Raw genomic sequence first — 14,777 nt, 5'->3', positions numbered from 1 at the left:
ACCAGCTCCCTCAGAGCTGGCTGTCAGAGTCAACAGAGCCTCTGACACTTCTGTTGTTATCTGTAAGTCAGGGCTCCCTGATTGGATCAGAGTAACAGCCACAATCAGGGAACTCATAGTCCATGGGCCCACCTGGCTGACCTCATTACAATCACTACAACAATAAGTAGAACAAGCGGTTGTAACGTGTAGTTCCAAACTCACAGCGGAAGCAAAATAGCAAAATCTGTTATTTTAACATGCATATTATCAGCATGGGTTTGATTAACTAAAATTCCTTCATGATGACCACTCACAGTAGTGATTGTAACAATTTATTCAAATTAACTAGAAGAAAGTCAGCCACCGTCTGATATCATTGGTATCTTAAACATTGTGTTTTTAACTCATCTTGAAGCATTGTAATGAAGTATGTGAAAATCATCAGGCAGAATTTACATATCCTCCTCCACGATTCTGTTAGGCCAGATTAGGGCAATAAAACCCATTACTTTCTCATTAGTATATCAAGATTTTTCCCTCCTTGCTGCTTCTTTGATGACTGCTCCTGATTCCTTCCACACCCATTAAACACAAACTGTTGGGAATGAACAGAGTCATTGGTCATGATCTTTATTCCTGCTTTCCTCCACACCCACACAATTTCTCATGGACCACTGTGGGTCTGAGATTCCTGATAAAACTAAATTGACATTTTGAGGATGGGGAGCCTGCTACAAGGTCCTCTCTCACCCTTAGAATGCCTCTTTAGTTTTGCTCTTCTATTTGATAAGATCATAGCTGATTTGCTAGCGGCTTTTCCATATTTCAGCCTTATGTTTACTCGCTTGCTTAAGGTGCAGGTAGTAAAGAAGCTACCTGTACCTTAAATTTGTTCAAGGACACCACATCCATCACTCTCTGGTTAGGAGATTTCCAAAGATTCATCACCTTCTGAGAGAAAACAAAATCCACCTCATCACCATCTTAAAAGGATAGCCCCCTATTTTTTAAACAGTGTTTGTTAACTCCAGTGTCTCGCACAAGGGAAATCATCTTTTCAGCATCCACATATCTCATCTCTTCAGAAGCTTATGTTTCAGTAAGATCACCTCTCATTCTTCTAGATTCAAATGAAAACATTTAGATCCTGTCCAATCTTTCTTGCTAAGATAACAGCACCATCCCTGCTACCAGCTGAGTAAGGGGGTTGCTTAGCTCAGGTGGCTGTGTGGCTGCTATTTGATGCAGAGTATGACTAACATAGGTTCACTTGCTGAGGTGTATATTGAAGATTCTGCCTTCTCAACCTTGCCTGAAGTGTGGTGACTCTCAGGTTAAACTCACTACCAGTTGTCTCTCTCTAAAATGAGTGTGGGACTATAGTAACTTTACCCCTCAGGCAAGTGAAGATTCTCAGTTTCTTCTCTCACATTACATCCTTTCTAAATGGAAGAAACAATACTTCCCATGTGGTGTCATCAATTATCCTTACAACTGGAGCAAAGTTTCCTTATTTTTAAATTCCATTCCCTTTGCTACAAATGACAACATTACATTAATCCTCTTAATTACTTCTTATATCTGCATCTTAACTTTGTACAAACCTTAAGTCCTTCATCATATTTTCATGTGGTGCAGATGCAGGGTAACTTGACTGGCTGTGGTACGCTTCCAATGGCTGGTGTGAGAGACTGGATGCAATGCTGCAACAAGATTGATGTTCTGCAGGGGACTGACATGGTAGATAGTGCTGTCTTTCCAATGCTTCATATCCATATGATTAAAGCGAGATACAAAATTCAACTGTTGCACTGGGAGTTCACCGACTTGTCATCATAACTAGAAGGACATAGACGTTTCAAAGATTTTCATCAAAGTCTGGGAGAGATAATGTTACAGTCTCATAAAAGGTGCCTTGTGGGTGAATACCTCAGAGAAATATCAAGCGCACATATATGAGTCTTTACTGAATTACATTAGCTGTAGCTCTTTTCAATCTGAAGCATTTAATGTCTTACATCTTCAACACAACATATTCTAACAAGGATTGCATTTCAATACTCATAGTTGTGGGAATTCCCATCTCCATCTGTAACTCATATTATAGGCAAGGTGCTTATGTACCCATGTGAACATTTCTTCTTGCTTATTTCTTGCGGGCAAACAGCAGGCTCAATAAACAGCGCTTCATGTGTACAGTTGATGGCCCCATGGAAACATAATGATAGCTACAAATCGAATGGTTTGACAACTTGGCTGCCTGTACCCATTGTGAATTGGGCAAACTATGTTGCCTTCCCTAAGAAAGACATTGACAAATTCATGAATGTTGTCAACTAAAACCAAAATTGCATGGATAGTATAGATCTAAAATAAAGACAAAAAAGTGCTCAGCATGCCTGACAGTTTTGAAGAAGAGACAAATCCAACTTGAAACATTAATTCTGTTTCTTTCTTTGCAGATGCTGCTGAGTTTCTCCAACATTCTCTACTTTTGTTTCATAAATATGGTTGTGTTCTACTGATAAGGAGATGCTGCATTGTCCCACTTTGAAGTTTGAAAGGATTTGTTTGGATTTGATTTATTATTGTCACATGTCCCGAGGTACAGTGAAAAGTTTTGTTTTGAGTACAGTACAGACAAATCATACCATACAATGCACGTAGGGTTATAGGACAGAGCAAGGAATACAATGTTATGGTTGTAAAGAAGGTACTCAAAGAGCAAGGTCAATACCACATTTAAAATTTGAGAGGCCCATTCAGAAACCTGATAACAGCAGTGAAGAAGCTATTGTTCAATCTGTTTAAGCATTCATATCTTCTGCCCAATGGAGAAGGTTGAAAAAAATTATAACGAGGGTGGGAGGAATTTTTGATGATGTTGGCTGCGTTCCCAAGGCAGCGAGAAGTATAGATGGAGGCAACAGATGGAAGGTTGGCTCACATAATGGACTAGGCTGAGTTCATAACTCTGTAGTTTCTTACAGTCCTGGACAGAGCCATTGCCATACCAAGCCGTAATGTATCTGGACAGAATGCTTTCTATGCTGCACATATAAAAAATTGTTAAGAGTCTTTATGCACTTGCCAAATTTTCTTAGCCTCCTGAGGAACTAGAGGTGTTTCTGTGCTTTCTTGACCGTAACATTCACGTGGGTGGACCAGGTAGTTGGTGATCATCACTTGTAGCGATTTGACATCATTGACTATCTCCATCTCAGCTTCACTGACGTAGATAGGGACATGCCCTCCACTTTGCTGCCTGAAGTCAATGATCAGCTCTTTTATTTTGCTGATGTTGAGGGAGAGATTCTTATCTTTACATCACACCGCCAAGCTTTCTATCTCTTTCCAAACAAGTTCAGTACCACTGTAATCTTTAACACCACAATAGCATTGCCTTCCAAGCTGTGCAGCTGCCAACCTATCTGCAGGAGGTGGCAGATGTAGTGGTTGGCTGCTCAAGGCATGTGAAGAGTTTTTCTGCACTGCTTTTCATCCATCTGCAGATAGCTGCAATGCATTTGCAGACTGGTCAAAGATGCTAAATGTCCTATTTCCCCTCTTTATGCACTGCTTGCTTGTCCGCAGCTATAACCGCCTTGAGCCTTATATCACTGACCATGCTCTTATTGTTCCTCTCTCTTTCTCCTGCTACTTCTCAGTCTGGTTAATTAGATAAAACATGAGGCATGGATGTGCTCTGTGAAAAAATATCAAGCATGAGATGTAAACTTCCGATTTGAGATGTTGGTGCAGAGTATTTGCATAGAGCATTTCTAATGAGGTAAAAGATTAGAAAGTATAGATGTACAATTGGACATGAATATCCTCATCAATAAATTATGGAAGGCTGATGTTAAGTTAGCCTTTATTACAAGAGGCAGAAGAAACGGATAATCCCAAGGAATGAATTTTTTTTAAAAAAGCAAACGTAAAGGAACATTTCTTTCCCATCCTCCTCTACTCCCTTAATCATCATTGTGTCACACACTAAATGGTGGGTGCAACGGATGCCAGTTTTTCTGTGAATATTTACTGAATGACAGGTTATTTAGGGAATGAAGTATGGAAAAATGGGACTCAAATTAGCTGGAAAAAAATTTATAGGCCTGGGGTAAGTAGTTCATGAGATGAGTTTGCTAAGATGCAGCAAGCGTTCTCGCTAGGCATCACAGTAAAATACCCGGCAAAAAATTATGTAACTTTACTTTAACAAAAGCCCACAAGGTACAGCCATACAAATGTCTTACTTACCATTTGGTAGAGTTCAGTCCTTACGCGGCTGGTCCTGTTTTGATTCTGGTCTCTCTTAACCAACCCCCAGGATAGTGGGGAATTCAGCCACGGCAATGTCTTTGAACATCAAGGGGCATTGGTTAGAATCTCTCTTGTTGAGAAACATAGAAGAATGGAGCAGGAGGAGGCCATTTGGCCCTTCAAGCCTGCGCCACCATTCTTCACGATCATGGCTGATTGCCCAACTCAATAGTATGATTCTGTTTTCTTCCCTTAATTTTTGATCCCATTCATCCCAAGTGCTATGTCTAGGTGCACCTTGAGTACATTCAATGTTTTGGCATCAATTACTTCCTGTGGTAATGAATTCCACAGGATCCACTACGCTTTGGGTGAATAAATGCCTCCTCATCTCCATCCTAAATCATCTACCCCGAATCCTCATACTGTGGCCCCTGGTTCCAGACACACCCAACATTGGGAACATCCTCCCTGCATCTACCCTGTCCAGTCCCCTTAGAATTTTATAAGCCTCTATGAGATCTCCCCTCATTCATCCGAACTCTAGTGAAAACAATCCCAACCTAGTCAATCTTTCCTCATATGTCAGAACCCCCATCCCCAGAATCAAAATGGTCAACCTTCACTGCACTTTCTTGAGAAAAAGTGTGTACCTCCTCGGAAAAGGAGACCAAAACTGCACACAATATTCTAGGTGAGGCCTCACCAAGGCCCTGTATAACTGCAACAACACACCCCTGCTCCTGTACTCAAAACCTCTTGCAATGAAGGCCAACATACCATTTACCTTCTTTAATGGTCATTTGCTGGCACTTGTGTGACGCAAATATTACTTGTCACTTCTCAGTCTACATGTTATCAAAATCTTATTGTACATGGACCCGGATTGCTTCAATATCTGAGAATTCATGAATGATGCTGTACTTTGTGCAATCCTCAGAAACATCTCCACTTTTGTCCTTACAGTGAAGACAAGGTTGCTGATGAAACAACTGAAGATGGTTGAGCCTGAGACAATAACTTGAGGGCATCTTGCTGTGACATCCTGCAGCTGAGATGATTGAGATCCAACAACCACATCTATCTTCCTTTGTGCTAGGCATGATTCCAACCAGCAGAGAGTTGTCCCTCTAGTTCCCATTTTCAAATGGGCTCCTTAATGCCTTATTTAATTGAACATTGCCTTATGTCAAGGGCATTCACTCTCATCTCACATATACAGTTCAACTGTTTTGTCAATGTTTCCACCATTGAGGTCAGGAGCTGAATGGATTTCAATTTTGGTTCTGCCACAGCCAATCAGCATGTCTTATCTTTGCAAGTGCTGCTTGATAGAAGCATCAACAATCTCTTCCATCACTCCACTGCTGATCAAGTATAGACTAAAAAGGCTGGACTTGGCCAGTTTGGATTTGTTCTGCTTTTCGTGTCGAGGATATACCTGGTCAATCTTCCATACTGATGGGTAGATGTCACTGTTATGATTCTACTGGAAGAGCTTGGCTGGGGTACATCAAATTTTGGAGCCTAAGTCTTTTGTACTATTGTTGGAATAGTGTCAGGGCTCATTACCTTTGAAGTGGCTGGAGTTTTCAGGTGTTGCTTGATTTTATGTGAAGCATATTAACTTACATCTGTGAAACTGGGAAATATCAGGAGGAGGTCAAGATGGATTACCTACTCAGCACATCTGGCTGTTAATAGGTGCAATTGATGTGTTTGATTCCCTTGTCATTGTGGGTGGGGATGTTATTCAGAACCACAATTTCTGATTGTTATTTAATTGTCTACCACTTTTCATGACTAAATGTGGTAGGATTGCAGATCTTCGATATAATTCATCAGTTGTGGATTCACATTGACTTGTTGCATGCTGCTTCCAACAATCAGAATCCAAGCCATCCTGTGCTATAGCTACACCAGTTTTACACTTTATTTTTTGGTAAAACTTTTAGGGCCAGCACAGTGGCTGAGTGGGTGGAATTGAACCAGGTCCCTGGCTCACATCACCAGAGAACTGGGTTTGATCCCATCCATAGGTGACTGCCTGTGTGGAGTTTGCACATTCTTCTTACGTCTGCATGATTTTCATCCAGGTCGTCCAATTACCTCCCACAGTCCAAAGATGTTCAGGTTCGGTGGATTGGTCATGCTAAATTACCCCTAAGCTTCGAGGGATATACAGGTTAGGAGGGTTAGCCATGGAGTAGGTCTGGGTGGGTCGCTCTTTGGAGGGTCACTGTGGACTTGATGAGCTGAATGGCCTGCTTCCATACTGTCGGGATTCTCTGGTGCTGCTTTTGGCATATTCTCCTGCATTTGTCATTGAACCAAGGTTAATCCTCTGTCTTGATGATAATGGTAGCGTGTTGGACATGTGCCTTATCATGAGGTTGCATATTGTGTTTGAACACATTTCTGCTATTGTTAATAGCCCACAGCATGTTATAAGTACTCAGTCTTGAGTTGTTACATCTGTTTAAGGCCTGTTCTGTTCAGTATTGTGACAGTACCACACAACATGATGGAGCGTATCTTCAGTGTGAAGATGTGATTTCACTTCCACAAGGACCTGGGAGTAAGCTCTTCTAATGATATGGTTGTGGACAAATTCATGGATTGGTGAGGACAAGGGCAAGTCAATTTTTCCTCTTGTTGGCTCCTTCATGTCCTGCCATAGGCCCGGACTGGTAGTTACACCCTTTCTGACTTGGCCAGAAAAGCTAAGCAGAGGTGTGGCTGGACTACTCTTGATGGTGAAGATTGAATTCCCACCATCCTGAGTCTATTCCATGCCCTTGTGTTGATCCGTGCTTCTCCAAATTGGTCATCAAAGGACAGGAGTACAGATTAGTCACTTAAAGGGGGAGGGAGGTAGTAATCAGCCGGAGATCTCCTTGACAGTATTTGAGCTGATGCCATGAGGCAACATAGGGCCTAGAATCAATGTGGGGGAATCCTAGGGAAACTCCTGCCCAAATATATACATTGTGCTACCTATGGGTCAGAACATGCCAAAGGATGATGTTGATGGTGTCAAAGACATTGCTTTTGAGATGTGATTCCATGGATAATGCCAGACTGTTGCTTGACTATTCTGTCGGACAACTCTTCCAATTTTGACGGTAAAGCTCAGACGTTGAAAGAGGGATGCCAATTGTCAATTGAAACTGAATTTTTGCTTCCTGCCCATCATGCTAAAATCTCGGGTGGACCTGAAACATTTACTCAAAGAGTTGTGTCCAATTAGGATATTTTTGGATGAATTCCATTGCAAGCAAATTTACTGAAGTAATATTTATGTTGCTATTTCTCTTTCTGTTTGTTTAAAGGTGAGAGGTGGACTGGATTATTTTCCTCATGAACCTTCACCCATGTCTTCAACTATTTTATTCTTTCTCTCTCAACATCTGGCTTTAGGTCAATTCACCAACTCCTACAATCACCAATTGCACTGAATAATGACTTTATAAACCCTCACAACCTGTCAATGAGGCTTTTGCTAATCTCAAAGATATTTCATTTAAATGAAACTCTCATCAGCTTGTGTACACATCCATTTAAGTAAGTGTCGTATTATTCACTTGCTTCTAACCTTGCCAGATCAGCTCCCAAAGGAAAAGCTTCCCTTTTTAGTTTAACTTTGAAATGCCAGAGTAAGTGTATAAATGAAATTGCTACACCCATCCCACCCACATCCTAGAAGATGAAACTTTAAATATCATAAACAGGAGAGGCTCGTTGAAACACCAGGATAGAGATGTAGTGGTTAAGATACATGGTTTTGGCCATGAGAATTGTTATGGTGAATTTTCCACTAATTAAAAACATGATATCTGGTACCATGGTATACCATCTTTGGCATCCAATATGTGATCAGGATTAGCATAAAAAGAAATTAAAGACTTTTATGCTCATATCATTGATGGGCTTGTTTTTTGATTGTAAGTGGCACTTTTGTTGCATCAATTGCTCCATGCACTAATGGGAACCTTGAGTTAGACCATCTGAATTGCTCTCTTTCTCTCTCTCTATGTCTCTATCTGTAACAAAGGATACAAATGGCATTCCTACCCAAATACAACATTGGTATTATTCTTACGTTATCAATGCTGCTGCCCAGCTCATTTGGAAACAAAGATCAGGCAATACTGTCAGGAAGAGCTCAGAAGCTGAAATAACAAGAAAGGCAGTGCTGACCGCAGTTGGTATGTACATTGCTGTTTTCCTACTGGAAATGGCTGAAAGTCTTCAGCCAGCAGCCAGAAGAATATTTTGGGGAATATCACTCTCCATAAAATTGGCCATCAGAAATATCTAACTAAGACCTTCCTGTTCTGTAGACCATGGTAAGTGGATGCCTAACGAAACTCACAACAATAGAGCCAACGTTTGGTTAACTAAATATCAGTGTGCCACCCCACTATTATTATATGGTGTCCAACAACTTCAAGGGATGAAGAGAATGTTGATGAATTAAAAATCTCCAAAGCTGGTTGACTTTCTCTGCTCCACCACTTGCGTTGCACAAAAAGCATTTCAACATAACTCCTCTGGTTATTTTTAATAATTTGATAAATTTGCACATTAGTTTCCCAAAAATATTTACCACATAAAGTTAGGGTTCATAATTAATCACACAATTCTCCATTTAAGTGATAACTCTTCATATTGCATCAATCAGTAACAAGTTAGCGAATGATTTAAACTATTCCATTCCTGCACACAGTAAACTCTTCTTTCAGGTTTAAAACATTGCTAGCTTATAAATGTTCTTTATATATTTTTTCTTAATGCAATTTTCTTAGCCTCTCACTTGATGAATTTCTTTTTTTGTGTTAAAAGCATGAAGGGGTGTTGAGAAAACTGTGAGTATCAGCCCTGATTCCATTGAATTGGGAAGCAGGTTTCAAGGGTCTTGAAAGGCCTATCTTGCTCCTGTTTCTTGACCTGATTTGATTTTAATTCACTCTCCTTCATCGTGCTCCTGTTTCTTTCTCAATTCTTAAAGATCACCTGTGAAGGAAATAGACTGTTGATTGTATTAAATGGCCTCAGCCTCACTTATCAGATCACATTTTCAGCAAATAAGAATGATGCCTAGCTTCAAATTGATTTAAATGAACATTTCAAATATATATATTTATCTGCACTTGCTGCCAAACAAGCATTTAACATTTGTAAAGTGTTTATTTGCATTGCTCAAGTTCATACATGCGGGACTGATTGTTGCAGTGTACCGATTTTCTCAATTAATGTAAAATTCATTCTAGTGAGAAGCACAGCCAAGATTAGCATGGGCTTATATTAGCACCGTAAACTTATCAACACGCTTTATGTCTGTGATACAAGTATCTCTCAAAATATATTAACTGCAAGGGGAATATTCAAAATGTAACTCAATACCAAACTCAGACAGTAAGTGTTCTACATGAGCCACTTTCAATAGGCTGAATTGACTTTTCTCATCCGTGAATTTTCCAATTTTCTCAGGTTCACTGAATACAAACAGAGTGGAAACAGAAATCACTGGACTGTTGAATGTGGAGCAATTCATTACATTTATGACCAGGTAAGAATGGACGCTTTGTTGTCGGAAGACTCCTTTTATTGATGAACTGACAAACTGGCAACGAGTGCTATTGATAGTTCATCCCAAAATTTGCCTGGCATTCTATAATGTATGGGACAAACATTTTACAAATTTGAGGCCTTGGTGCAGATGTTTGTTAAGGGGGAACTAATTTGGCCAATTTGGGCCTGGCGAGCAACTGGTCTGAAATAAATTACATCAATTTAAATTTTTCACCAAACCTTAATGTGCAAGGTAATGGTCAAAAGGCTATACCATAACATTCATTCGTTAAATATACCTTAATGTACAAAATAATGATTTGAAGGTCATCTAGTTTGTTAAGGTACAGTCCCTTCTTTAGAGAATGATATAGTTATCATATCTAATTCATGATCAAGGGGACACGCGGTAATCTTCAATGGAAATACTTGAAATCCCAGTCCCAGTTGAAGAATAAATTTTTAAACATCTCACATTTTCCCACATTATATTTCATCTGCCAAGTTTTTGCAACTCACTTAACCTATCTATATTCCTCTGTAGACACTTCATGTCATCCTCACCATTTGCCTTGATGGCATATTCATGGCTTCATCCAAGTCATTAATATATAATGTAAATAATTGTGAATCCAGCACTGAAATCACTATGGCATTCCACTTGTCACTAGTTGAAATCTTGAAAATACACCCCTAAGGCCCATCCCAAATCTCTGTCTTCCACTCGTTAGACAATCCTCCATCTATCTATGGGCTCTAATTTACCTTAGTAGCTTGATATATGATACCTTATCAAATGTTTTTAATGTTTTGGGGTAGATCTGTAGCTTGGGTTGTGGGTGTTGAGGTTGATTGGCTCACCGAGCTGGTTTGTTGTTCCGCAGATGCTTAGTTACTGTGCTTGGTAACATCCTCAGTGCAGCCTCTGATGAAGCGTCAGTGTGTTTTCCCACCTGATTTCTAAACTCTGGGGTCTGTTGCAATGGATTACCTCACTTCAGGATTTCCTCCTTAGTGGAGTGTATATGGAGTCGAGTTCAATGTGTTTATTAATAGCATGCTTCATGGAGTGCCATTCTTCCAGGAATTCTCGTGCTTGTCTCTGCTAAGCTTGTCCCAGGATCTTGGTGTTGTCCCAGTCGAAGTGATGGTTCTCCTTGTCCGTGTGGATTGAGATGAGTGAGTATTGGTTGTGTCTTTTTGTTGCCAGCTGGTGTTCATGAACCGGCTATAGCCAGCCATCAGCCCAAGTCTCTAAAAAAGGCTCCTAGGTCCCTGTAATGGGCTCTGGGGTCTCAGTTACCGACCAGTGCCACTGTCATAATTGCGACTACCATGGCCGAGCTGGCACCATGGGCCTGGGGATGCGTAGGTTTCCTATCTCCTGTTTCCCATCTGGCACTCTTACAGGTGGTGCAGCCAGTCAGGACTCTCTGCCGACCCTTTTGTCAATGTATCCTCTCCTTCATGTGTCTGGACTTAGTGGCTGACCTGGAGCCTTGGCTCAGCCTGCGAGTCCAGGTGGGGAGAGTCAGCCTGGGACCTACTCCTCGCTCGCCGGGATAATATAATTTATGTTGTCATATAGTTCTTTGAGGCCACACTGCTGTTTTGTCAACAGTTATGGTAATTGGGTCAATGAAATTGTTTAGACAGAGCAGGCCAGTCCCAACTTGTAAAATTAAAGGGCAGGGTGATTCCCAGTCTAGAATTGCAAGTCCTACTGGTATTGGAAATTTCTGCTTTGATGTGTTGTGAAGTAACTTACAGCTAATTCTGAGGAACAATACACAGTAAGGTATGCATGAAAGATTAATTACAATTATTTGTAACCTGGGAACTAGTCCTGATTTCATACTGTGTTCAACTTTAACATCCAAACTTATAATCATGGCTTCTTTCCCTAGATCACAAAGTTAAAGAAGACTTATGGCACAGAAGAAGGCCTATCGCTCACCATGCCAGCTCCTCAAATGAACATCATTTCCTTGTGTCAATCTCTCGATTTTACCTTATAAAAACCAAAAGAACTGCAGATGCTGTAAATCAGGTACAAAAACAGAAGTTTCTGGAAAAGCTCAGTAGGCCTGGCAGCATCTGTGAAGAAAAAATCAGAGTTAACATTTCAAGTCCAGTGACCCTTTCTCAGAACACCGATGGTTTCTTAAGAACTTACCTGTTAAGAGTTCTTGGTCCTCCATGTGCATTTGTGCCATCTTTCTTGTTGCACTGCTGCAAATGTCAACAGGCCCTGAGTGGTAAATACTTAATGCATGTTAAGTCAGACATTGTTTTGCAACTAACTGCCACATTGGAAAAATACCTAATATGGAGCCATAGAATTATACAGCACGAAAACAGCACCATCAGGTCAACCAATCCGTGCCGATCATAATCCCAAACTAAATTCATCCCACCTGTCTGCATTTGTCCCATATCCCTCGAAATCTTTCCTATTCATGTACCCATCCAAATGCCTTTTAAACATCGTAACTGTACCTACAGTTACAGCTTCCTCTGGAAATTCATTCTACACACGAACCTCTCTCTCTGTAAGAAAGTTATCTCTCATATCCTTTTTAAATCTTTCTCCTCTCACATAGAACACAGAACATAGAACATTACAGCACAGTACAGGCCCTTCAGCCCTCAATGTTGTGCCGACCTGTCATACCGATCTCAAGCCCATCTAACCTACACTATTCCATGTACGTCCATATGCTTATCCAATGATGACTTAAATGTACCTAAAGTTGGCGAATCTACCACCATTGCAGGCAAAGTGTTCCATTCCCTTACTACTCTCTGAGTAAAGAAACTACATCTGTCCTATATCTTTCACTCCTCAATTTAAAGCTATGCCCCCTCGTGCTCGCCGTCACCATCCTAGGAAAAAGGCTCTCCCTATCCATCCTATCTAACCCTCTGATTATTTTATATGTTTCAATTAAGTCACCTTGAACATGTGCCTGCCAGCCATGAAATCCCCACAAGAGGGAAGGGACACCTGCCATTCACCTTATCTGTACTCCTCAAGATTTTAAAAACCTCTAAATCTAAAACCGATGAAGCTCTAAACCTCAAAATCTTATGCTCCAGCGAAAAAGGTCCCAGTCTATTCAGCCTCTCCCTAGAACTCAAAACTTCCATTCCAGCCAACATCTTGATAAATCTTTTATGAACTCTCTCCAGCTTGATAATGCCCTTCCTATAAGAGGATGACCAGAACTGGACATAATACCTCAGAAGAGGCCTCACTAATGTCATGTACAACCTCAACATGGCATTCCAATTCCTATACTTAAAGATCTGAGCAATGAAGGCAAGTGCGCCAAATACTTGCTGAACCACCATGCCTACATGTGATGCAATCTTCAAAGACATATACCTGAATCCCTCAGTCTCTATTATACAATGCTACCCAAGGCCTTACTTTTAATTGTATAAGTCCTTGTAACAGTATATGTTTTACCAAAATACGATACTTTGCATTTATCTAAATTAAACTCCATGTGCTACTCCTCAGAGTACTGACTCACTGTTCAAGATATCTTTGTAATCTTCGATAATCTTCACTATACCACAAATGCCACCAATATCCTGACCGACACAGGATTACTTATTGTCATTGGCTCAGCAATACGAAGCTTTGTTACTAGGGTGTTGCTTTATTAGAAATAAAGACATGGAAGAGATTTGTCCTGGAAAGTAACAGTTGGATCTTAAAATAGATGAATAGAGAGATTAGAAAACTCTGAATGTACCGCAGAATAGAAAAACTACGACCAATCATGCTCAGGCTGATAATGCCAGAGAAATCTGACTGAAAGTTTTAGGTGAAGAGTTGGAAAAGATGAATTGGAAAGTTAAAGCAAAGATTGAGGAAAATGGTTGAAATTTTCGGTGATTAAAACTAAAGGTGACCAACAATTGACAGAGCCAATTCAAGCCAGGCTGAGGCAGTAAGATTATATGAAAAATTAAATGGCAAAGAGGCAAAGACATTAGCATTGACACAAGGTGGAAAGCAGTCATGCAAGTTAATTGCCCAGGCCCTGAACTCTTTGGTCTTGAAGCAGAAATTGCTATAAGTGAGTTCAACAATGGAAAGGCCACAAGGCTCAATGACATCCTCCCAACAAGAATTAAAATCATGGTAGAAAATACAAGGAACAAAATTATTGATCTGGGCACATTGACACACTTGGAATGGGAATGGCACAATGACTTCATGAAAACAGGAAAATCAGAAGGCTAGCAAACGTTATGGATTTTGCATAGCTTTCATAAAAGAAAAGATTCAGGTTACTTCAAAGAAATGCAAAACAAACACAGAAAAATATTATCACTAAGGTAAGTTTCAGTTTCACAGATGTGTAAGGACAGAGGTCATGGGTTGAATTTTAGCAGCTTCTGAATGATATGGGGTGGCTTGGGAGTGGGGCAGGTGTTTATGGGACAGAGGCAAAGTCAAAATCAGACAGGGGCAGCTTTAGTCATACAACTTTGTATCCATGCTGCCACTATCACTTTTATTCCACAGGTTCTACATTTACTTATAAATCTGTTGCATGGCACCTTATTCAGTGCCTTATAAAAGCCCATGTACACAATATAAACAACATTACATATGTGAACTGTCTCCAATACTCCATTAAAAAGCATCGGCGAGTTAATTAAACATGAGTAACCCTTCACAAATCTGTTCTGACTTTTCTTAATTAATCTACACTTGTTCATTTGGTCATTTTGTCCCGAAATTTCATTTCTAATAGCTCACCCCAAATAGTTTAAATTAAATGGTCCATAGTTGCTTGATTTATTCTTAAAACAGTTTTGAACAATATTAGATTTTAATTCATTGCAAAATTGAGAACTCTTTGATATCAGCATCCTGTGCTATTTAATTTTAACTTTATTCCCCACATCCAATTAATCAAACAACTAATTATAATTAT

General features: G+C 40.1%; 1 long non-coding RNA gene across 1 annotated transcript in view; it reads left to right on the top strand.

Annotated features, from left to right (window-relative positions):
* The window catches only part of LOC125452960 (uncharacterized), an 83,842-nt gene extending 70,631 nt beyond the window's left edge, over positions 1-13,211 (top strand). The window contains exons 3-5 of the long non-coding RNA XR_007247641.2: positions 9,739-9,817; positions 10,904-10,998; positions 11,727-13,211. This is a non-coding gene — a long non-coding RNA (uncharacterized LOC125452960). The remainder of the gene's footprint in view (positions 1-9,738; positions 9,818-10,903; positions 10,999-11,726) is intronic.
* Positions 13,212-14,777: the final 1,566 nt, after the last annotated feature.

Source organism: Stegostoma tigrinum, chromosome 4, assembly GCF_030684315.1.
Source record: "Stegostoma tigrinum isolate sSteTig4 chromosome 4, sSteTig4.hap1, whole genome shotgun sequence".
Classification (NCBI taxonomy): domain Eukaryota; kingdom Metazoa; phylum Chordata; class Chondrichthyes; order Orectolobiformes; family Stegostomatidae; genus Stegostoma; species Stegostoma tigrinum.
The sequence above is the reverse complement of the archived record's forward strand: the minus strand, read 5'-3'. Positions and strand labels throughout refer to the sequence as shown.